Source organism: Schistocerca cancellata, chromosome 8, assembly GCF_023864275.1.
Source record: "Schistocerca cancellata isolate TAMUIC-IGC-003103 chromosome 8, iqSchCanc2.1, whole genome shotgun sequence".
In the NCBI taxonomy this organism is placed as follows: domain Eukaryota; kingdom Metazoa; phylum Arthropoda; class Insecta; order Orthoptera; family Acrididae; genus Schistocerca; species Schistocerca cancellata.
Window position 1 is genome coordinate 465,592,621 of NC_064633.1, and position 25,739 is coordinate 465,618,359.

General features: G+C 38.0%; 1 protein-coding gene across 1 annotated transcript in view; it reads right to left on the reverse strand.

The window, feature by feature from the left end:
- LOC126095351 (stromal interaction molecule homolog) overlaps window positions 1-25,739 on the reverse strand; it is a 128,567-nt gene that overhangs the window by 33,357 nt on the left and 69,471 nt on the right. The gene's annotated exons all lie outside the window — the stretch shown is intronic.

The window sequence follows — 25,739 nt, forward strand, 5'->3', positions numbered from 1 at the left end:
CCACTGTTATCTGTGCATCATTAATCAATTTATGTTTCTTCATTTCCGATGAAATATACTTGCAGAAATTTATAGTCTTCATTGGGTAGTGGTAGTAATGATCCCATGGTGTGATAGATTTGTCCTTGGATAAATAAAAAAATTCGATTTAATCTCTGTGAGTGTTGATTGAAGTGACACCCAAAGAAATCATTCAGAAGCAGACATTGTACACTTTTATATTTTGAAGAAAGTGTTCTGATTCTGGAAGATCCCATTATGTAATGCAAAAATTCCACGTCCAATGGTGGAATTGAATTTTTCCAAGAATTTTTCCAATCATGTAACGGAATACTGATGTTTCTCTAGTGAACTATTTTGCATTGAAAAATTGGCAACTGTTATCCATTTTTACGATTACAATGTGTTTGTGTTTGTTATTTTTTTTTGTCGAATCATAGTGGAATGTTTCATTTGTTAGGTTGTACCGTTTACTTGTCCTCATATGCGCTCTTGTAGGGTGATATTTTCATGGATGGCTGGAGTTTGCAGTCTTTATTATAAGATTGTGTCACAATTCTTGATTCTTCAACTCATCCATTTCATGGTCTTCAGTTTCTCTGCTTCTCACAGTGCTCATTCTCGTTTGTTACGAACTTAAACATGCATCGCGCTCTTCGTCTGTTTCAATTCTTCGTTGTTCTTTTTGTTTTCACCGTTTTGCTTCAGAACTGACAAGATCTCCTCCTCTTTTACATTTGGGCATTGTCTAAAATATAAATCAAATCAACTTTTTGTTAACAAATACACTAAGTACACTTTTCACTTTCTACACTATTTTTTATTTATGCTGGCACTGTATCACTTTGACTACTCACACTTCACTGTTAGTTTCTATCCACTCACTGCACTACTTTTTCAGTTCCTCCCTTCATCACTGATAAAAACTCACATCTGTATATAAGATGGGTTTTGCTTTATATACTCCTACCAAGGGGTAGCCCCACCAATGGTGAATTCCAGAACATACCAAAAAGGCTTCGATGGTCCACCATGTTCCAGGACATTTCACAACATTTGAGAGTGTTCTGGAATCTTCCTAAATATTCCAGACTATTCCCAAACATTCCAGATCATCACAGATCATTATGGAACTCACTGGAACATTCTGGAATGTTGTGGAATGCTCTTGAATACTCTTGAATGTTTAAAAATTTCTAGAGGGCGAAACTTCCTAGCTCTCATATCTTCAAAAGCATGTCCTTAAGGTAAAAATGGGAACCTTCTCCATGAATGGAGAATAGAGGTCTACCACATCATGTAACTCCCTTGATCGTACCAGGACTCATTTATGAGTTTTAGCGGCACACACGTTGTACACTTACTTCCATAATATACACTGATTAGGTCTATTAATTTACGAACTTTCACTGATTTGTCTTGATATGCCTGTTTAACACACTGCCAGAGGCAAATGATTTAACACTGTACTTTAATTTGTACAAAATGTTCAATTTGGCTGCCAATGACATCTTGCTTATAAATATAGTTGCAATTTTAATCATCTTAAATTAACAATGTCCTTTGTGATGATGGCATTCTCAGAAGTAATCACAGCATCCAATTCATTTTCATCATAAAATCTGTGATTGATAATGGAGGTTAGTCATAGATGTGACTCTTTGGGGCCACAAATAACTGTTAGTCAGCAGAAAAATTTGGTATCACTGAAGCAAATGTTTAAAGGTGGAGTCGAATAAAAAACAATTTGTAGAATGCCAATTTTGCTTGCAAACATTTGGGGGAACTAAGCAGGAAAGATTTCCATGAATAGGTAGTGGTAATAACATTTTTTGGTTCTTCATATGACATTTTATATCAAGAAAATTTTTTGCACTTTTGGTTGGCCAGAATCAGTTAAAAATACATAAATTCTCAAGATGCCTGTTTCAAATAAAAAGAGGAAGAGTCCGAGCACAAACTCAGGCTGGCAAAAGGATACTGACCATGTTCTTTACAGAGGAATCATCCAGTATTTGCCGCAGGCAATTTAGGGAAGCAATGAAAGCTAAATGTGGATGTCCAGATGGGGATCTAAACTACTGCCTTCCTCTACACAAGTCCAGTGTCAAAATCAGGGTGCTGCCTGATAGTCAGGTACGAACAGCACATTCTAGTATAATTTTCCTTATACCTAGTAACTAAAGGTATTTTAGCGATAGCAGTAATGTTTCTTCAACTTTTATCAACTCTGAATTACTCAGTTTAGAATATCTGCATATGAGTAACTTACTAAATAAATATAACTCCATGAAGAGTACAAATAAAAGTAGTTTTTCTCATGTTTAATGTCATTCAAACTGAAATGAAAAAAAGTGGAGTGTTCAGAAGGGGAGGAGGAAAGAAAATGAAACTTGATGGATTGAGAGAGTAGGTGATGTTCTTTCAGTGATTACAATATTGAATCAAATTTACAAAGAACTTGGCTGTATGAGCACCCTTATCAGTATGACATTGCGCCATCTCTGTGCTGGATGCTTGCACTGACTTGTTTTGGAAGGGTGTCATAATTTACTGTCTCCTCTCCTGAGGCCATCTGGTCCGTAACTTTGCAAAACTGGTCCTTGATATCCTGGAGACTTGCACTTAGAAGGTGTTGATGTCCGAACTGGCCCACACATTTTCTATGAGGGCAGATCTGGGAATCCTGCTGGCCATGGGAGTGTCTCAACTTCATGCACAGTTCATGAAGACATGTGCCATGTGTGGATGAACATTTACTGTTGAAAAATGGCCCATGATACTGTCACATGAGAAGTAACACAGGAGGACGTAAGATGTCTGCGACATATTATTGTGCTGCTACAATTCCCTCAATCACTACCAGCCTTGACCTGTAGTCATACCCGACGACTCCCGACACCATGACACCAGAAGTAACATCACTGTGCCTCTCCAAAACACTAAAGAAAGGAACCTCTCAGCATATACCCAGTGCTTGGTGCTGATGGTCATCCGGGGTGGTGCAGAACTGAGATTCATCGCTGAACACAGTACGCCCTTCATGAGCAGTTCATGCGTCACTGTCACAGCATCATTCCAAAAGCAGCCATTTCTGTTTGCTAATGGCAGCCTACACATGGGGTGGCAATTCTCTAGTCCGGCTGTTACTAGTGTTTGACCAATCATACGAGATGACTCAGAATATTGCTGGGAATCCATTACTTGGCCTCAGATGCAGGCACTGATATGATGGCAGTTACAATGGCACTGGTGCACAATACTGTGATCCTACGTCAACACCTGTACTCCACAAGCCACCTTACGGTGGTCTTTTTACAAGATATACATAGGAGCAAGAACTACATGATCCAGTCACATCGATGTGACAATTGTCTATGTTTAATGTAAATGACACAGATTAGATGTACATTAAAACAGAAGAAACTGCAAAAAGGTGGGAATTTAAGGAGATAGGACCTGGATAAACTGACTAAACCAGAGGTTGTACAGAGTTTCAGGGAGACCGTAAGGGAACAACTGGCAGGAATGGGGGAAAGAAATACAGTAGAAGAAGAATGGGTAGTTTTGAGGGATGAAGTAGTGAAGGCAGCAGACGATCAAGTAGGTAAAAAGACGAGGACTAGTAGAAATCCTTGGGTAACAGAAGAAATACTGAATTTAATTGATGAAAGGAGAAAATATAAAAATGCAGTAAATGAAGCAGGCAAAAAGCAATACCAACGTCTCAAAAATGAGATCGACAGGAAGTGCAAAATGGCTAAGGAGGAATGGCTAGAGGATAAATGTAAGGATGTAGAGGCTTATCTCACTAGGGGTAAGACAGATACTGCCTACAGGAAAATTAAAGAGACCTCTGGAGAAAGGAGAACCACTTGTATGAATATCAAGAGCTCAGGTGGAAACCCAGTTCTAAGCAAAGAAGGGAAAGCAGAAAGATGGAAAGAGCCTATAGAGGGTCCATACAAGAGCGATGTACTTGAGGACAATATTATGGAAATGAAAGAGGTTGTAGATGAAGACGAAATGGGAGATAAGATACTGCGTGAAGAGTTTGACAGAGCACTGAAAGACCTGAGTCAAAACAAGGCCCCGGGAGTAGACAACATTCCATTAGAACTACTGACGGCTTGGGAGAGCCAGTCCTGACAAAACTCTACCATCTGGTGAGCAAGATGTATGAGACAGGCGAAATACCCTCAGACTTCAAGAAGAGTATAATAATTCCAATCCCAAAGAAAGCAGATGTTGACAGATGTGAAAATTATCGAACTATCAGTTTAATGTCATAGCTGCAAAATACTAACACGAATTCTTTACAGACGAATGGAAAAACTAGTAGAAGCCGACCTTGGGGAAGACCAGTTTGGATTCCGTAGAAATGTTGGAACAAGTGAGGCAATACTGACCCTAAGACTTATCTTAGAAGCTAGATTAAGGAAAGGCAAACCTACGTTTCTAGCATTTGTAGACTTAGAGAAAGCTTTTGACAATGTTGACTGGAATACTCTCTTTCAAATTCTGAAGGTGGCAGGGGTAAAATACAGGGAGCGAAAAGCTATTTACAATTTGTACAGAAACCAAATGGCAGTTATAAGAGTTGAGGGGCATGAAAGGGAAGCAGTGGTTGGGAAGGGAGTGAGACAGGGTTGTAGCCTCTCCCCGATGTTATTCAATCTGTATATTGAGCAAGCAGTTAAGGAAACAAAAGAAAAATTCGGAGTAGGAATTAAAATCCATGGAGAAGAAATAAAAACTTTGAGGTTCGCTGATGACATTGTAATTCTGTCAGAGACAACAAAGGACTTGGAAGAGCAGTTGAATGGAATGAATAGTGTCTTGAAAGGAGGATATAAGATGAACATCAACAAAAGCAAAATGAGGATAATGGAATGTAGTCGAATTAAGACGGCTGATGCCGAGGGTATTAGATTAGGAAATGAGACAAAGTAGTAAAGGAGTTTTGCTATTTTGGGAGCAAAATAACTGATGATGGTCGAAGTAGAGAGGATATAAAATGTAGACTGGCAATGGCAAGGAAAGCGTTTCTGAAGAAGAAAAATTTGTTAACATCGAGTATAGATTTAAGTGTCAGGAAGTCATTTCTGAAAGTATTTGTATGGAGTGTAGCCATGTATGGAAGTGAAACATGGACGAAAATAGTTTAGACAAGAAGAGAATAGAAGTTTTCGAAATGTGGTGCTACAGAAGAATGCTGAAGATTAGATGGGTAGATCACATAACTAATGAGGAGGTATTGAATAGAATTGGAGAGGAGAGAAGTTTGTGGCACAACTTGACTAGAAGAAGGGATCGGTTGGTAGGACATGTTCTGAGGCATCAAGGGATCACCAATTTAGTATTGGAGGGCAGCGTGGAGGGTAAAAATCATAGAGGGAGACCAAGAGATGAATACACTAAGCAGATTCAGAAGGATGTAGGTTGCAGTAAGTACTGGGAGATAATGAAGCTTGCACAGGATAGAGTAGAATGGAGAGCTGCATCAAACCAGTCTCAGGACTGAAGACCACAACAACAACACAATAATGTAAATGTGCAGTAACCTCTCACAGGTGGCAGGATTAGCAAAACAGGGTACACAAAAGATTGTTGCACAGAAAACAGTGCAGTCATTGTCATAAGGTGGAAATGGAGCAATTTATTTGACATCCAAAAGAACACGATCACTGGCTTTCGAGCCAATGGTGGAAGCATTTCGGGAAACAGCTAAGTTTATAGACGTGCAAGTGTTGAGGAAATGACTGATGAGCCAAGGGGCTACTAACAGTAACTCTTCAGTGAACATTGCTGTATATGGACCTCTACAGCTGGTGCCTGGTCCATGCATCCATGCTGACTGCTGTACATCAGCAACAAATGCATCTGGATGTCCACTGAGTGCTGACAGGTGTTCTTTTCAGATGATGGCACTTTATGCTACATTGGACAGATGGCTGTTGGTTTGTACAGCGTGAAATGCCTGAAAGCAAACAGCCCACAACAATCGTCAAAAGGGTCCACGCGGAAGGAGGGAATGTTATGGCCTCGGGAATGTTTTTGTGACAGCCCATGGATGATATTACCATACTGGAAAGTACAATAATCACCATAAGATGCATTTATCCTTGGGGCCCAAGTCTACCCATACACACAGTTTGTTTTTCCTTGGCAGAATGGAATCTACCTGCAGGTCAAAGCAATGTGTCACACAGATAGCAGTGTACGAGGGTGATTCGAAGAGCACCTGGGTGAGTTTACCATATAAACCTCACCAGCAAACTCCCTGGATTTAAACCCAATTGAGAATCTGTGGGCCCACCTCAATCAGGCTGTAAGTGCCATGGATCATCAACTGAGAAAGCTAGCACAGCTGGCCACAGCACTGGAGTCAGCATGGCTACACATCCCTGTCGGTACTTTCCACAACCTCACTGACACTCTTCCGGCATGTATCACAGCAGTCTGTGGTGCAAAAGATAGTTGGGCAGGCTTCTGACAAGTGGTCACAATAATGTGACTGGACAGCAAATATTGGTTGACTCTTCTAGAAACTTAATCTCTCAGAAATTTAACTGTAAACAACACCACAGTGCAGAATGTTTCTCTTGCAGCGTCTACCAGTGGAGTCAGTTGGTAATTTTTGTGGTGCTTTTGTGCTAACTAAATGAACCCATAACAAAATGCACTGCTCTTCTTTGGATCTTCTCTATTTCCTACATCAATCTTACCTGGTATAGATCCCATACTGATGAGCAATATTCATGTATCGGTTAAACGAGGGTTTTGTAAGCTACCTCCTTGGTGATGGGTTAAATTTCCTGAGAATTCTTTCAATGAATCTCAGTCTGGCACCTGCCATACCCCAGATTAATTTTATGTTGTCATTCCACTTTAAATCACTCTGTACACACACTCCTAGATATGCTGTTTCCATTAATTGTTCTGAAATCGTGCAATCCTCCCTGCTGGAGGCCACACATGGTCGACCAGAGCCTTGATGGTGACTATGCCTGCCCTCACGTTCCCATGCTGTCCAACGGGCCACTGTCATATCTGAATGCCTCCCCTCCAAACTCTGGCTATTGAACTATTCGACCAGCCAGCCAAATTGACATCCCGAATGAGATCCCTTTCGAACTCTACCAGTTCCTGGCAATGCTGTCTCACATGAGAACACGGCATCTGCATGTCCTTCACAGAGATCACTCAACATCTGATGATGTTCACACCCCTTATATGTCAGGTAACAAAACTAAACACGAACAGCACTGATGCACTCTTGTGATAATTCTACTTGTCATAGAGAATTTCAACACTAACCATCCCATACCCGTCAATTGTGTCTACATTTGTGAAGTTATAAGACAGCTGCCCATGTCTTCTAGGTGCTTCATTTCTTTTTTCAGACAATATAGTTGTGTGTGATTTTCTCTACCTATTGTGTGAACATGACAATGTATCCATTTGTTCAATCACTACAGACCAATGTAATCCATGTAACCAATAAAAATATATAACAAAGAACACAATACACAATAACATCGCTGTTTGGTTTCTGTGATTCTATGAAAGAAGTGGTTAATTTCAGAAATCTTTTAAGGCAGTGACTGTAACGTGTGTCCAAACTTGCAAGGTAGAATTTTCACAGAATTTGTATATGACCACAGCGTAGTTAACACAAGATATGTTACAATTAATGCTGAATCAGATTCAACGGAGATCATATGTTGACTTTCTTACACAAAGTATGGTCTGGAAAGCTCTGGCAGAATGTATATAAATTCTCTCTCTCTCTCTCTCTCTCTCACACACACACACACACACACACACACACACACACACACACACACACACACACACACACAGAGAGAGAGAGAGAGAGAGAGAGAGAGAGAGAGAGAGAGAGAGAGCATATTCATGCAAAAGCTATTGAAGTTTTGATTCTTTCCTGTGACCCTGTTGATACACAAAGCTTGTACTACTCTGTGAGCTGTTACTTATAATCCAAAATTATAAAGTAGTGATACAGTATTTACAACTGTGCGAAGCACAGTAAAACTCCATGAAACCCTTCAATAACTATATTTGAGATACAAAATAACATAAAATAACGGAAAACTAAGTACTTTTATTATGGCTGCTGCAAAACAATGACTGATATAGAATGATAAGGGGGTAAGCTAGACGGAAAAAAAAGTAATGTATGTTGTAGTAAACTCCTTTTAAAACATCATTTACTTCTCAAATTTTATACCACACATGTCTTAACTGCATCCTAAATAGAAACTGGATAACAGGCACAAGCTCAACTTATAAATTTTTGATCACATTCCTCAACTTATGCATTCCATTTGCACTTACGATATTATCATCCTGGGTTTATTTCTACATCTTTCTTTTATTTCCATCTATTCTACTCTTTATCTTAGATTTATATTGAGCAGGTTCGAAAATAAGCAGCCTTTTCACTCACATCATCATATAAACCACTGATTTTGAGACCACTATTTAGTTTTTAAACAATCTCTTCATTTGGCACTATATAAAATTAGCTTTTTCATTCCCTGTTAACAGAAAGAGACGCATTTGCTGGACTGTGATGATATCTGTAACATATATTCTATTTCTTCAGTTAAGCAAACAGATCAGAAATATTAAGTCCAGATGACAGACAAAAAGAGCATGGGGCTGATTCAAATCATTTCAGCTCCATTAGTAGACACCTATTTTCTGTTCTCTCTATTCCTCAGGTCTATCTGTTCAGTTACAAAGATTTCTATCCTGTGTGTTTCTTTTCTGTATTTCACTACTTTCCTCTGTGTTTGATCAAGCACCTACATCTTTTTGCAAAATTGCAAATAGTATTTTCAGTGTCACAAGGTTTCTCAAATTGTTTCCACGACTTGTGCAATCACTGATAAATTTTATAATTGACAACAAAAACAGGAACATGTCCAACATCATTTTAATGCTTCTAAGGCCTTCATGGCTCCCTATTTTCTTTCAGAATATGTCGGATTTTGAAATGGCGAATGTTATTTTAGATCTTCATTATCTGGCTCTCACCATTTTAACTTTTGAAGACAAGTGAGTTTTCACCTTACTTGATCACCATAGTTATTCTAGTCAATTGTCTTCTCTCACATTTTTATGCTTTTTTTGACTGCGAAACCACATCCTTTCCATATATAATGATATGAAAAACTTGTAGCTGATTAATTTCCTTCTTTAAACACTGCAAAATAATTTGAACAACGTGGGGTACTGCAAATTCTATACAAAAGCAGAAAAATTATTAAACTTCCATGACCATTTAGTTCCGGGTAAGCTCAAACAGTTTTATTTCTACAAACAATAATGTGAAACTATTGTGAAGAGCACTGTCAGTGCAACAAAATAAGACATATATAGAGAGAATATATGTACACTGAATAATAACACAACTATTGCAGACAAACTGCCAAAATTTTTTTACATATGATTTCCATGTTAGTGACGGAACACTTTTGATGAGGACACATCTTTAAAATTGAAATAGAATATACAAACAGAAGGCTTATTCTAGAACATCTGGTGCTCTGCTGTAACGTTTGCATAGCCTTTTATGTTGGTGTGACTAAAAACTAGATGCCAAACAGAATGAACAACTGCCTCCTGGCCTCAATCTCCATTACTGTCAATGCCACCCCCCCCCCCCCTCCACCTCTGCACCCATGGCCCTCTTTACTCATTTTAAATCCCCACCCTCCTCTACGTAGTCTCTTCCTTTCTGAATTTTGTCTACTCTTCCTAATCTGCTCCTCCTAAGTGCCGAATCCAACTCCCCATGTCCGCACCAGAGTGAGCTCATTATTGTCATACTCCTATCCCATTTTCTTATTGCCTCTACCTCCCAACTGTCACCCACCCTTCCCTCCAATACTGCCACCTTCCTCCATTCACTCATTCAACCTAATACAAAGCCAAATCTGGGTCAAGCTTAAATGCCAGTACAACATAGTCGGCAAGGAGTGAAGAGAGAGTGTTTTATCTGTGCTACTTACTTCTGAAGACAAACATTGTCTGAAAGCTTAGAACACTTTCTGTCATTTAAATGACTGTCGACTACCCAATACCTCAATCATACACCAAGTTGTTAAATTACATGTTCTGTTAATTGGTTCACACTGTAATGACAACGATAGGACATCAATAAGTATCTCTATCGTATTGCCTGCCACAACATGGAATGATGGCCACTCCACGCAACTCTTATCGTATGATATGCGGAAAGGGAAGTTTCAATTTATCTGACTTGCTTCAAAAAAATGGTTTTACTTAGATGAACCAAAGCTACATCAATCTCCACACTTATTTTCTCAGTAAGGCTTTAATTTTTTGCATAAGAAATGAAAAGCACTGTTTTGGGATTCACGTGTAAAATATGTGTATATGTTTTCGTTTTTGTCCATAGTTAGTGTGATACTTCAAAGTAAAGTACAGTGCCTTGCATATTGTTTGTGTTGAAAAATGTAGTCACTAGCCAGTTTTCATTTGGTGCGTTTTACAATGTATTAGTCCTTCATAAGAAATGTAGCTGACATATCTAAATTGTTCCTAATGTTGGAAGTAAAGTTGTACCTCCTTCCAATCTCGAGTAAATACGTGATATATTTTGGCGTTTGGCCACAACAAGCTACAACGTCACACTCAATGCTGACTGCGCGCTACACTATGTGGAGCTGTCTTTTGTTGCTGCCATTTTGTCACAGTGGGAAAACGAGTGTGGCACCAATAAGCGTCACTTCATGCGACCTTTATTACAACGAATCATACTGCATATCATATTGCCTCAGTGCGGACTGCTCTTAGCAATAGAAATTTGAGAGTCATAACTTTCATTTACACATGGCACAGCATTTTGCAATAAGAATCTGTCAGAGCAATATATGAGCAATCATCAATTTGGAGTGTGATTTGGACAAACCAGTGTGCCTTCTTTTGACTTGTGGACTAGGTACATGTCATGTAGCTTTTTTATGTAAATTTAGAACTTAAACTGATATCTGAACTCCAAGGGCTTTTAGTCATTTAAAAAAACAATGCTTTGCTACAGATGAACATTTTATGAAGGCACCTGCAAAAAGCAAAGAGACCAGCAAGAGTCTCACAATAATATGCTATTTCAGTTACTAACTAAGCTATACATGAAAGTGACATACAACATAAATTCAAAAACAACACAACATTATTATTTAATAAAAGGAATTCCACCATAGGAAAGCCAATGTGTATCCTAAAGGATTTTGCATAAAAATAAATTATTTGTTTTATCATTAAATCATCTCTGTTACATTTCCGTCACCATATATTTTGTATTGCCACTTCCACTAATGTCCTGGAATAAACTGCAGCTTTGCATGAATTTTTGACTTGTCCTTCATTTATAAGTATTTTGACTAGTGTTTTTACATTCCTCATACATTTTATTCCTTGCACACGTTGCAGTTAACTCTAATGCATTTTCTGAAATTGCATTTTGTGTTTAGACAACATATTTTTCTCTTTTAAAACTGCAAACTATTTTGTAGTTGTCATTTACATGTTACAAGATCACTTTTACCTCTGTAAAAACTGTTGTTGGACACCATCTGCCTATTTTGTCTGCTCTTTTCCCATCATCTCACCCACAAAAGTTTTCCTGCAGTTAATCTTACTGCACATATCTGGCAGTTTCCTTTCCTTTCCACCTTTTAATACATGTAATGTATTCAATTTCTTTGTTGTGATCTTTCTTAAACATAATCCTATATAGGCCTACAAACCAAATTCATTTGTATGGGGTTCTGTATGTTTTAATACTACTTCTAATATAAGGATAAAGAACACAAGCAAGTCTCAGTTTTTCTATGTATGTATTACACATACCCTTACTCCCTTTCCTTGCAAAAATTAACAGCACGTTACTGCTGTTTCTTCCATTTACTTCTTTCTACTTGAGAAGTGGAGCCTTCTACAGGAAAGTACCACTTTCTATTCATTTGTAACCCAAATTCTTCCTTAGATGTATTATTCCTAAGGTATGAATTTCTTCACCAGTCCACATGTTCCTTGTGCATCCCACTGCTGTCTATCCAAAGTCTTCAATCTCATGACAAATTCTTTTCCTTTGCTCTCAACCGTTTCTTAATTCTTCAGTTAGCTTCATTTTCATTATCCCAAGCAGTGACACACTTCTTATTTCTATTACTTACACATGTTATCATATTTTAGTAGTGTTTCCTGTCACTTGGTTATAAATCTTGTTCTTATTAAAAAGGACATTGGATTTTTTTGTGACATATAAATTTCTCTAAGGGATTTACTAGGTCTCTGTCTAATATTGAAGATAAAAGCTGGAGCATCAAACACAGCAGCCATCCTTTCACAGCCAATAGCATTTGTTACCAGGATCTAGGTGTTATTTTCCCAACAATCCTAAATAACTAATTTGGTAATAATCATTCTCACTGGTTCCAATATTGTTATGATGGTGGGTATGACACCAATACTATGCACACTGGCTCTGTGCCATGTAAAACAAATTTTGTAATTAATGCATTGCTTTGCATTTTTATCACTAACTTCTTCCAATTCCTTTTGTCTGTAGTTAACTACAAAGGAGACACAAAACTATATCATGAGAGATCAGGTTATACTCCATGCTTAATAACTGCAAATCCGTCAGACCTATGCATGGTTGACAACATGCAATTCATGCTAACAAGCACATTAAAAGATTATGACAGTGTTTCACACATTTGTCAACAGAGAATCAAGAATGTAAAAATCCATACTGTGTACACATATACAGTGTCCTTTTGCAATTTCTTATCTGTACTGATGTTAGAATGAAAGGAAACTAAAAGACTTCAATAATTCGTTCAATCTTTTTGTTTCAAACACATTCTTAAACTGGAACTTTCTTTTTCACATCACATGAGTTAGACTCACTTAAGATTTTTATCAATACAGAAAAGTAACTCACATAAAAGCCTTTATTTGACATGAACTCATGCAGTGCAATAGTCTAGTATTACTTACCCGCATTTTTTTCTCAATAATTTTTAAAAACCCACTGCAGATGGAATATAACACCTTCATTATAATCATACACAGATTTGTTTCTGAGGCTGTCGTGCAGCAGGTAGCCAAATATGAAATTACATACCCGCTCTAGTGTTCCTACAAAACTGTACTATTAATGCTGAACAACATATCTAAAATTTTAAAGAATCTGAATAATCACAAACATTGCATCAAATGAACAAATTAATAACTATGCCTTCTCGAAGAAAAAAACTTATGCAGAAAAAAAAGAGAGATGATTTGACTTCTAGCAGAGTGTAGTATATCCATTTAAGAACAGTTTTTGTGGATTCCAAACACTTCACATATCATTTATTTTCAGTGAGAATAAGACTAGGATTACTATGTTTATAACAACTCAAAATTCTTCATTAATAATATAAAAGAGTAGTCGCATAGCATTTTAGACTTTTTCAAATAAACAGGATGACAAAGAAAACTATGTGGCCAACCTACTGCCTCAAACTGTATGCCCAAGCTCCTCAAATACATGGGTATGAAAATTTCTATTAAATTCAAAGGGATCAAGTTAATGCAAATGAATTTATGCCCACTGAAAAGAAAGCTATACGAGACACTGGCACTTGAATGCTACTATTCAGTGGATGAATTCATGCAGGATGACCTGGTAATTTAAAATTGGTTACAACTTGTTACGTGCCCCTTAAGTATTTATAGCTGTTCATAGAAATATTATTTTAGTTTTGTATTACTTCTTAGTGTAAAAATTATTGCAACTATAAAGTAAATTTCTGACAAGTTACCTGTACACAAGTTGAATGGATTGCAAATCTATGTCATGAGATGAATAAACCACAATTCACACTGTGATGGAACTAAACAATTCTGGCACTGTGGACAACAATCAGGACAGGTTTTTGACAACTGAAATTACTTCCCTTTACTTTAAATTCCAGTTGCTGTGGCTTACACTTACACAATAAGTACTGCACTATCTTGCACCTACTGTACACTGCAGATTTTTCTATTTGTTCTGTAGTGTGTACAAACAAATACAAAAATTTTCCCCAGAAATTCAACAATGTTTTCTCTTCTTCCAAAAATTGTGCAAACCTTAATACATATTCAATAAATGAACTTTTTCTGTAACACAAATGATTTCTTCTAGTGAAATGCAAGGCAGTACATATTCAAACACATTCTCAAGCAAGTCATTGACACCAAATTGGAACAGTTTGTCAAGACAAAGAGAACACGAACTGAATGTGTATTTAATTTAAAATGTTCACTGGAAACCAATAAGTAAAAAGCCTCAATGATGTCACAGCTATGCCTGCGACATATGAAGAGCAAGTCTCACATGAAGTTGTAACATCCCTTCAGTTTTCAACTTAAGGAGCTATCTGAGAGGTAGCAGCTACTGAAATTTGAAACAGGTACTTAAGACTGGCATACTTGTCTTCAGTTGCTATGTATCACAGTGTAAATACTTTGCTTGTCAGCACTTAATCCCCTCCTTTGAAATGTCCTCATCAATTGCTGTGAAAAGCCAACAAAAAGGGGAACCAAGCTGAGGCTGGAATTGCAACTCTGAGATAAAGGCACAACGATCATGTGGTTCATGCTTATTCAGACACCTAGATTTTATTGTTCCCACGTTATTTTATTGCTTCATCACCAGAAGTGCACACATCATACAATATAATTCTGTACAAATATTACAGTTTTGCAGCATTACTGTAACTAGCATTGTATTATAGTGAGTGAAACATGTGTGCAATGAAAAATTCTCTCAAGCTCTCTTCAGTTAACTTCGGTGCAAATGTTTATTCAGATACATATTAAAGACAGTGAAGATTGGCGAACTGTTGTTGAACACTCGTTTGCTTGTGTTCACTTCCATTTTATCCAGTGTAAACAAATCTTGAAAAATAAAGAAACATATCCTCACCATAACAAATGTTTATTTCAAACTGATTTTTTGGAAGAGAGAGGGGGACTTTTCTTTTATCAGAGAGGAGGATGTGCAGGTAGGTGGAAGGGGCAAAAACTCAAACATTATATGAGGTGTGACACAAAGGAAAGGGGGCAGAGCAAGAGAAGAAGAAGAAGAAGAAGAAGAAGAAGAGGATGATGAGTCTGCCTAATTTTCAAAGGTATTACAAAACTGAATCAGATTTCTCCATTTCAGCATAAATCTGTTTTAGGCGAGTTCCTCCTCTCACTTCGACATCATTTTAACCCTCATGAACTTTTTTTAAACTAATTTCAAACCAGAATATTTTATCATTTAGTATGCCCCATTGTGTAATGAATGCAAATTTTCTTTATCACTTTTTCTCATATAGCAGGGTTCCCTCTTCAAACCGATCTCTTTGTTGCCTCTTATGATGAAGTTCTTTCCTTCTCTGATTGCCAATACCTATAGTTAATTCTACAAAAATTCAGCACAACAACAACAACCCTGCAATGCATATACAGGACCTTTGAGTCCCTTGAAGGTTTTACTTTTTAAATTTTCTCGTAACTCTTGATTTTATTTCAGACTCCTTTTGAGTATGTTTACCCTTTGGCTTCCCTCTTATTAAGTCTGAGCTAAATTATTTTTCATGTTCTTTTGCACAATTCAAAATATTTGTCGAAACACCAATGCATTTGCAGGGCTTGTTTTCTATTCTATATATCTTCCCTCTTATTAAGTCTGAGCTAAATTATTTTTCATGTTCTTTTGCACAATTCAAAATATTTGTCGAAACACCAATGCATTTGCAGGGCTTGTTTTCTATTCTATATATACTTCCACATTTGTTTACGATCAGTTTTTAAATCAATGACTGAGGCAGTGGCAGCATTAACAGGGGGAGGGGGGGGGGAGGGGGGGGGGGACCACCAGAAATACTTTTATTTGTTAGAGATGTTGGTATACCTTTGAGCTTTTTGTAATCATATGCTTTATTACCACACAGTTTTACTGTTCTGCACTGCTACTGGCACCTACCATTGTTAGTTTAGTTTGCTTGTTGCCACAATGCAGCTGGAAGATTACAGTTCTTCATATAGTAGTACTTCAGCAGAGTCTAAATGTGAAGCTCCACATCAACAGTTCAAAGATGCCAGCACATAAATTAGAAATTAGAGCCTCCTGCAACTTCTTCTATACCTGTACACAATATCATAAACAAGGCACCCAGTCCAACATGTGGATTGAAAGCCTGTAAACCTAAGTATGCCTGGGGCTATTTCATCCCCAAGGAAATATGAGATGAAGTCATCAACTGCACAAGTATAGAGGGAGAAGACTGGCAGCCTCATGTAGTAAAACAAGAAAATATGTTTCATTTGTTGGAATAGCAGGTTTTCTTGTTATTTTACTGTTTTCTGGTGCTGGTAAAGAGTTGGAATGCCCCTGTATGAGAATTATTCTTGGATGAAGAGGCAAATTGTACATATAAGGCCACAATGTCAGTAAATAGATTTTATGACAGGCACACACATGAAGCCCAATCTGTATATGACAAAACTGCACCATGCATGGGAACTGTTTCTTGACAAATGTACAAACAGAGTGATTTATAATGATTCACACACTCACAGTTACTGCCATTCCATGGAAGGTACAGCTTTATCCATTACAAGCCCTTTGAACCTGGCAAATATGGCATAAAGATATAATGCTTCATATGCACTGACAGAATTGTGTACAGGGGGAATGAAGCCACATGAACCTATTAAAAAAAAATCTTGGATTGAATGTGGTGAAAGGTCTTGCTGAAAGCTTAGAAGGTTCATCCAGAAATATTACTGTTGACAACTTACTCACTAGCATTCAACGGCAGAAGACATGCTTCAGAAGCAAATTACAGAGGTTGGGACAATCAAAACAAAATAAATCACAAATCCCCAATGAGATGAAGCTGTCTGCCTCACGAGCAATCGATTCCACATTATTTGGCTGTGAAATCACAATGATGAGCTATGTTCCCAAAAAGAAAAAAAACTCTGTAGTACTTATTAGTACACCGCATTATAACAAAATATCTACCAAACTCATGCAAGAAATAAATCAGATATAATAAAGTTCTATAGCTCTACAAAGGGTGGAGAAGGGATGTCCCCACATTCCCACATCCCAGGGTGGACCAGAATACTCAATACACCCCTATTACATATGCAAGATACAAACAAGGAGATGCCATACACAATTTGGATGAATATGGGGACACAGCAATAAATAGTGAAGTTTTATTTTCTGCCAAACATTTGACATGTCATAGCAGAAGAAATGACAGGTGTTTGTTCCTAGGAGATTTAGTAGAGAAAATATAAGGTCACTAATGGAGCTTTGAATTCAGATCCCTGATCTCATTGCCGAACCAATTCGCTGTATCAGGAAAGAGAAAAAGGTGCAAATATTGTCCATATAACAAACATACATGATATGGTATGGTATGGTATGGTATGTACGAAGTGTAAAAATAATATCTGTATAGAGAATACAGTGGCATTCTTTGTGCTTCTTGTTTGTTAAATGTAGTAAACTAAGGAGGATGCAATATTTTGTACAGTCTCAGACTGTACAATAATTATTTGTCAGAATACAGTTTATAATTCCTATTATTGTGAACAATGTTGTGTTGTTGTGGTCTTCAGTCCTGAGACTGGTTTGATGCAGCTCTCCATGCTACTCTATCCTGTGCAAGCTTCTTTATCTCCCAGTACCTACTGTAACCTACATTCTTCTGAATTTGCTTAGTGTATTCATCTCTTGGTCTCCCTCTACGATTTTTACCATCCACACTGCCCTCCAATACTAAATTGGTGATCCCTTGATGCCTCAACACATGTCCTACCAACCGATCCCTCCTTCTAGTCAAGTTGTGCCACAAACTTCTCTTCTCCCCAATCCTATTCAATACTTCCTCATTAGTTATGTGATCTACCCATCTAATCTTCAGCATTCTTCTGTAGCACCACATTTCAAAAGCTTCTATTCTCTTCTTGTCTAAACTATTTATCGTCCATGTTTCACTTCCATACAAATACTTTCAGAAATGACTTCCTGACACTTAAATCTATACTCGATGTTAACAAATTTCTCTTCTTCAGAAACGCTTTCCTTCCCATTGCCAGTCTACATTTTATATCCTCTCTACTTCGACCATCATCAGTTATTTTGCTCCCCAAGTAGCAAAATTCCTTTACTATTTTGTGTCTCATTTCCTAATGTAATTCCCTCAGCATCACCCGACTTAATTCGACTACATTCCATTATCCTCGTTTTGCTTTTGTTGATGTTCATCTTATATCCTCCTTTCAAGACACTATTCATTCCGTTCAACTGCTCTTCCAAGTCCTTTGCTGTCTCTGACTGAATTACAATGTCATTGGCGAACCTCAAAGTTTTTTTTTCTTCTCCATGGATTTTAATACCTACTCCGAATTTTTCTTTTGTTTCCTTCACTGCTTGCTCAATATACAGATTGAATAACATCGGGGAGAGACTACAACCCTGTCTCACTCCCTTCTCAACCACTGCTTCCCTTTCAGTCCCTCGACTCTTATAACTGCCATCTGGTTTCTGTACAAATTGTAAATAGCCTTTCACTCCCTGTATTTTACCCCTGCCACCTTCAGAATTTGAACAAGAGTATTCCAGTCAACATTGTCAAAAGCTTTCTCCAAGTCTACAAATGCTAGAAACGTAGGTTTGCCTTTTCTTAATCTAGCTTCTAAGATAAGTTGTAGGGTGAACAATAAGGTGGATGTAATTCGAGGAACTGAAGTTAATAACTCTTATAGCATTTACAATTGTGACTTGTAAGTGCTTTAATATTACTCAGGCCCACTAGATTATTTTAGTAAAACTTGAGAACATTTCAATATATCAATAAATTTGAAACAAATAAATTCAACTCCAAAAAATAAAGTAAGGCCTGGGCCTCGCAAGCCCTGCATATACACTCATGTGTATTTTTAACACCATGGATCCTAGGGTTAACAGATATAAAGTCACGAGTTATCTGTGACTGTAATGTCTAGTTTAGGGATATTTCATTAATAATATTCCATAAACAATCACAATATTTTTTATTTTCTAATTACAGGGCATTTTGGAGTCCATTCTGAAAGACTGTATAAGACATAATGGACACTACATATTCTACAGTGTCAGTTGTGCCTGACAATGATGACAGAGGTAACTGACGAAAGCTCAAGGTTTTACTCTGAATGGATGTGGCAAGAAGGCCGAGAATATAATATATTGTAGTATAACTTCAGAACTTGATTCCTACTATGAAAAATATCTTATGGGCATCACATTTATGTAGCTACTTACAGAAAACAACAGGAAAAGCTGCTTCAATGGTATTAACTTCCAAAATAAACATAAATCCAGCAATAAACATGCACATATCTTTTTGTTGTGGTCTTCACTCTGAAGATTGGTACAATGCAGATCACTACTTTACTCAAACCTGTGCAAGCCTCTTCATTTCCGCATAACTTCTGCAAACCTACATCCACTTGAAACTGCTAACTGTAGGCAAGTCATTTGCCATCTCTGACAGAATTATAATGACATAAAGTAACTGTATTTCTTCTCCGTGTACTTTTTTCCTTTTTGAATTTCTCCTTAATTTCCTTTCCTGCTAACTCAATGTACAGGGCTTAGACTGCAACCCTATCTCACTTGCTCGTTAATTACTGCCTCCCTTTCATCTCCTTTGACTATCACAGTTTGGTTTGTTTACAAACTGTATACAGTATTTTACTACCTGTATTTTATCCCTGATACCTAGAATTCCAAGGAATGTTTGCCAAAATAGTCAAATGGTTTTTCTACATTGGTGGGTTTGTTACAGATGTCTATGCTTTATAATTTCATCAAACTGATCACACACACTCACTGTCAGCAAATACGAAGCAATAAACATTTGCAAACATTATAATAAAATAAAGTTGTAAAGCATATACTAGCCACTTTAACCAGAACAATCATTCAAACACAATACTAATTATCTGCCCCAAAAAGTATCAGAAAATACTTCAACGCTCTTAGGAAAGACAGGATCCCAGAAAGGATGAAATATCTGTTAAAATTCTTAAAAATATCTGAGCATAATGAGTAAATAAATACAATGGTATGGGTAACTACAATGGTACAACGCTGTTGAGCCCATTTGTTGTCAGGGCTTGAAGTGCCTTCTAGACAGGATTATGCATCTAGTAGCATCCATTTTATCAGAACATTACTTTCTTAAAATAAAGTTCAATAGCCTCAGAGTACCATTCCCACTTAGACTTTATATTATTAAATTTGTGCAGTTGGTTAATTGCAACAGTTAAGTAATGTTGAGGCATAAGTCTGGGGAAAACTGCTACAGTTATATAAATGATTTGCCCCTTAGTTAACTATCTGTGAATGAGGCAATTGTAACACTTGTGTGTATTATTAAATCCTACGGACTTGCCTAACACCCAACTGTTTAAAAAAAAAAAAAAAAAAAAAAAAAAAAAAAAAATATCATTCTGGTTGAAACATCTATTTTTATTGATTGAATGAAATCAACTTATGCCTCAGGCATTTTATTACTGTACCCATTCTACCATTAAATTTCAACCACTGCCATCACTGTTGCTTACTTAATGTCTCTGTGCAACCACCTATGAGCCAACTATGACTTCTGTAAGTAACCAAAAATGAGCTCTTGCTATCTTCAGTTAGTAAGTGAGAATAAATATCTGAACATTTTTGTAGTATTATGTTCCATGAGCTGATGTTTTAGTTGCTCACAAAATAGTTTTCACATTTTGGGTTGTGTACAGAGATGTTATGTATGATATGTATATGACATTAACAGAAATAAAAAATGACTTTAAAATGATTTAATGGTTGAAATTAAGTGATAGGATGAATACAACAACGAATCATAAATTGATTTAATTAAATCAATGGAAAATATCACTAGAATGATCTCTCACTGGTCATATCTTTGTGTTTTGGCAGAGGTGTGAGAGGCAAGTCTAGAGACTGTAATAATATAAGAGTTATGCTCACTCCATTCATATGCACATCCGGTAATTAATGGGCATATCTTCTGTATAACTGGAGTATTGTTATAAAACCTTCCTTTCTATTGTCAGACCTACAGTCAACTTTGGCTCAGTCTTCAAGACAATGCAGGAGCACAATGAACCCACCTCCCGAACACTTTTCTTCAGCATGCAGGAAATAACTCTAATGGAATGGTCTGTGGTATCTGCTGACATGAACTCTCCTCACACTATGGATAACAACAGGACCACCACTGAAGAGGGGAACTCAAGCAAAAATACTTTGATGACACTGTAGACAACATGCCATTGACAATATAAACATGTTACAATGCACATGGGGGAGTAACAAAGTACCGAATGTTATTCATCAGCACATTTTGATATGCACTTTCAAATGGGTTGCCTTTATTTTGGTTGCTGCTTTGCTTCTATTTCACAGTAAAGTTACTTTTTGTATTTTCTGGTAAGGGCTATTCTTTCAATCCCTGTTTCCCTCAAATCTAAGCCCACACATGTGTAGATATGTATGTGGTGTAAAACTTGTGAGCAGTTTATAACCAATAACTATAACTTTACTTTGAATCATTCAGTGAAGTACACATTGTTTTTAATTGGAGAGTAGTTGTTCTATAATAATATTCTTCTTAGCCTGGATGATAATATCCAAGACTTGTTTGACAATAATAATACAAATTATTATGTCTACATTGGCTTTGGTCTTCATGAGAAATGGAGTAAAATCCCACTGCTACCATTCAAGATGCATCTCTATTAATCCCCAGCAGGATACAGAATGTTTTGAATGGAAATGTGGTATTGCATTACACTAAATGGGTTTTCATATTTTGACCAACCCCGGTACAAACTAATAACCACATAGCAAATCATTGTGCAACAGGTAGTTTCAGAACAACTTATTGTCATAGAATGCAAGCTTTCACAGCTGGCATTTGTTTTATGGGCCTAAGGATGTGGTCCAAGGCATAATTCTCTGCCTCCTGTTTTGTCTTCCATTCCTACAGACATCATCAGAGGCAAATAAGGACTCTGAAAGTAGATTTAAAGTTCCACAAGCTCAGCAAGCTGAACTGTTTACATGTATCCACATAATAGTCAGACTGTATCATCATCAGGCCACTGCCAAAGACCGTGGAGTCACACCAATGTGTGTTATGGAGCTTGTAGGGGGAAAGAGTTGCCACTGTATGCTGTATTTAGCACTAGGGGCCACAACTTAGATCATTTCAGTCCTTTTATCCATTAAAAATGTTTTTGTGTTTTTGAATTTCTATGGACTCTGTGCTTCCTAGTATAACAATAATTGGACCTTGATAAAAACCATACTATCAGACAAATGAATTTGGTGCTTCCCTGGTGCCAATGCATGATCCACTACTGCTGATTGATCCTTCTTGCCCAGGTGACAATTGCCCTTGTGTTCCTTAAGGCAGGTGTTAATGCTTCTTTTTGTAGTTACCTTGGTGGAGTCTGTATCTGCTTTCTCAGATATTAAAGCTTCTCACAATGTCTCCAAAATTGGAAGATTAAATTTTAGGCATGAATTATGCCTTGGACTATGGCCCTATTGTTCATAAAACAGATATCAGCAATAAAGTTACTGTAACTCCATGGACATGCTTCTCTTACTCTTCATAGTTAACTTTAATAAACATGAAATAGCCTTATCTTTTAAAGCTTCCTATTTCAGCAGCTTGTTTTAAGAACACAATACTATAATCAGTTGAATTATCTAAAACTTCATTAGCAGCTATAGCTCACTATTAGTTAGTATCACTGTAAACTATTGTGAACTTCTAAAATTACTTCAAAAGGAACAGCAGTGAATATAAGAGCTGCTGTCATGACTGAGTCATTGTGTGCTCATGTCATGAGCTTCGAAGATGCACTCATTAGGCTTTGTAATTCTGCTAAAAAGTAAGTGTGTTGAGTGAGCAAGAAATTTTGGAAGCTCAAGATGAAAAATTCAGTGATTTTTGATTGGAAGGAAAAATTTCTGAGTGGGAACAGCGTGGAGAAGCTGAAGCTTACTAAAATGTTTCATTGTTGATATTATTTATGCAGATACTGCTGCTATAATTATGATTTAGTTCTGCTTTGTGTGTTTTAATCTCATCTTTTATAGAGGTAAATCTCATGACAAAGCAGCTTCCACCACACCCTTTCAAGATTTGATTGAAGAATTTGAGACAATTTACAGGCAAAACAATCAAGAAAGAAACAAGTTGATATTGCTCTGCCTGCAGTGTACCCACTGAATGCCAGAATACTACAGACTTTTACATAAAAAAGGCTGTTACATGTTATATTGCTCAAGAATTCACTTCACACTTCTTTTAAGGCTCATTATGTTTTCTGTAATCAATTTTGAGAAATTTGTAGTTTATCAAAGAACTAAAGGAAAAATAAACCTGGAAGCTTGGCCTTTTTTTGTGAGTATTACTCTCTAAGGTATATCATATACAAATGTGCCACTAACATTTAAAATAATGGCATAAATGGCTGGTCTTCTGAGTAAGAAATTTTTCTGAGTGGCTGAACCTCGAAGCATTAACAAATTATTCGTCTCTCACAACTACAGTGGCAAACTTTGTGTAAATAGTAACCTGTTGTTGAAAACTCTATACATACTATTATTTATCACACAATGTTTTTTTGTAGAATCATCTGACATTTCTACATCTGAGGTGCCAGTTCACTGACATCATCAAGATTTCATAAGGTCGGACAAAACATTTATTCGAATGAAATGTTGTTTTTATGATTTGGGTTTATAATCATCTCAATAGCATGTCATCAGAAATTAAACTGAATGTACTGGGCAACTGTTATTTAGAGCAAACGTAAAATTTCATAACCATTGCCCCTGTTGTCCACAACAGTATTATAAATTTGTCTAACATTATGGTTAGGGCTTATTTAACTTAACTGGTGAGTGTGTCATTTGGATATATTATAACAATTCAGGTATTACAAAATACACTCCTGGAAATGGAAAAAAGAACACATTGACACCGGTGTGTCAGACCCACCATACTTGCTCCGGACACTGCGAGAGGGCTGTACAAGCAATGATCACACGCACGGCACAGCGGACACACCAGGAACCGCGGTGTTGGCCGTTGAATAGCGCTAGCTGCGCAGCATTTGTGCACCACCGCCGTCAGTGTCAGCCAGTTTGCCGTGGCATACGGAGCTCCATCGCAGTCTTTAACATTGGTAGCATGCCGCGACAGCGTGGACGTGAACCATATGTGCAGTTGACGGACTTTGAGCGAGGGCGTATAGTGGGCATGCGGGAGGCCGGGTGGACGTACCGCCGAATTGCTCAACACGTGGGGCGTGAGGTCTCCACAGTACATCGATGTTGTCGCCAGTGATCGGCGGAAGGTGCACGTGCCTGTCGACCTGGGACCGGACCGCAGCGACGCACGGATGCACGCCAAGACCGTAGGATCCTACGCAGTGCCGTAGGGGACCGCACCGCCACTTCCCAGCAAATTAGGGACACTGTTGCTCCTGGGGTATCGGCGAGGACCATTCGCAACCGTCTCCATGAAGCTGGGCTACGGTCCCGCACACCGTTAGGCCGTCTTCCGCTCACGCCCCAACATCGTGCAGCCCGCCTCCAGTGGTGTCGCGACAGGCGTGAATGGAGGGACGAATGGAGACGTGTCGTCTTCAGCGATGAGAGTCTCTTCTGCCTTGGTGCCAATGATGGTCGTATGCGTGTTTGGCGCCGTGCAGGTGAGCGCCACAATCAGGACTGCATACGACCGAGGCACACAGGGCCAACACCTGGCATCATGGTGTGGGGAGCGATCTCCTACACTGGCCGTACACCACTGGTGATCGTCGAGGGGACACTGAATAGTGCACGGTACATCCAAACCGTCATCGAACCCATCGTTCTACCATTCCTAGACCGGCAAGGGAACTTGCTGTTCCAACAGGACAATGCACGTCCGCATGTATCCCGTGCCACCCAACGTGCTCTAGAAGGTGTAAGTCATCTACCCTGGCCAGCAAGATCTCTGGATCTGTCCCCCATTTAGCATGTTTGGGACTGGATGAAGCGTCGTCTCACGCGGTCTGCACGAACGCTGGTCCAACTGAGGCGCCAGGTGGAAATGGCATGGCATGCCGTTCCACAGGACTACATCCAGCATCTCTACGATCGTCTCCATGGGAGAATAGCAGCCTGCATTGCTGCGAAAGGTGGATATACACTGTACTAGTGCCGACATTGTGCATGCTCTGTTGCCTGTGTCTATGTGCCTGTGGTTCTGTCAGTGTGATCATGTGATGTATCTGACCCCAGGAATGTGTCAATAAAGTTTCCCCTTCCTGGGACAATGAATTCACGGTGTTCTTATTTCAATTTCCAGGAGTGTAGTTGGTAAAGAATGGATTGGAGTTTTTAATCATTAAAGACTAGGCAGTTAAGTATCAGCTCATTAACTCAAGGAATTCTCACATTTTTAAGTTTGTTGTAGCATTTTTTTTTTTAACTGGCACTTAATTGCTTATGCTTGGTTTTCGAGTCTGTGGAACTTCACAGGTGGCACTGTAGGTAAACAGTATGAAAGCTAACA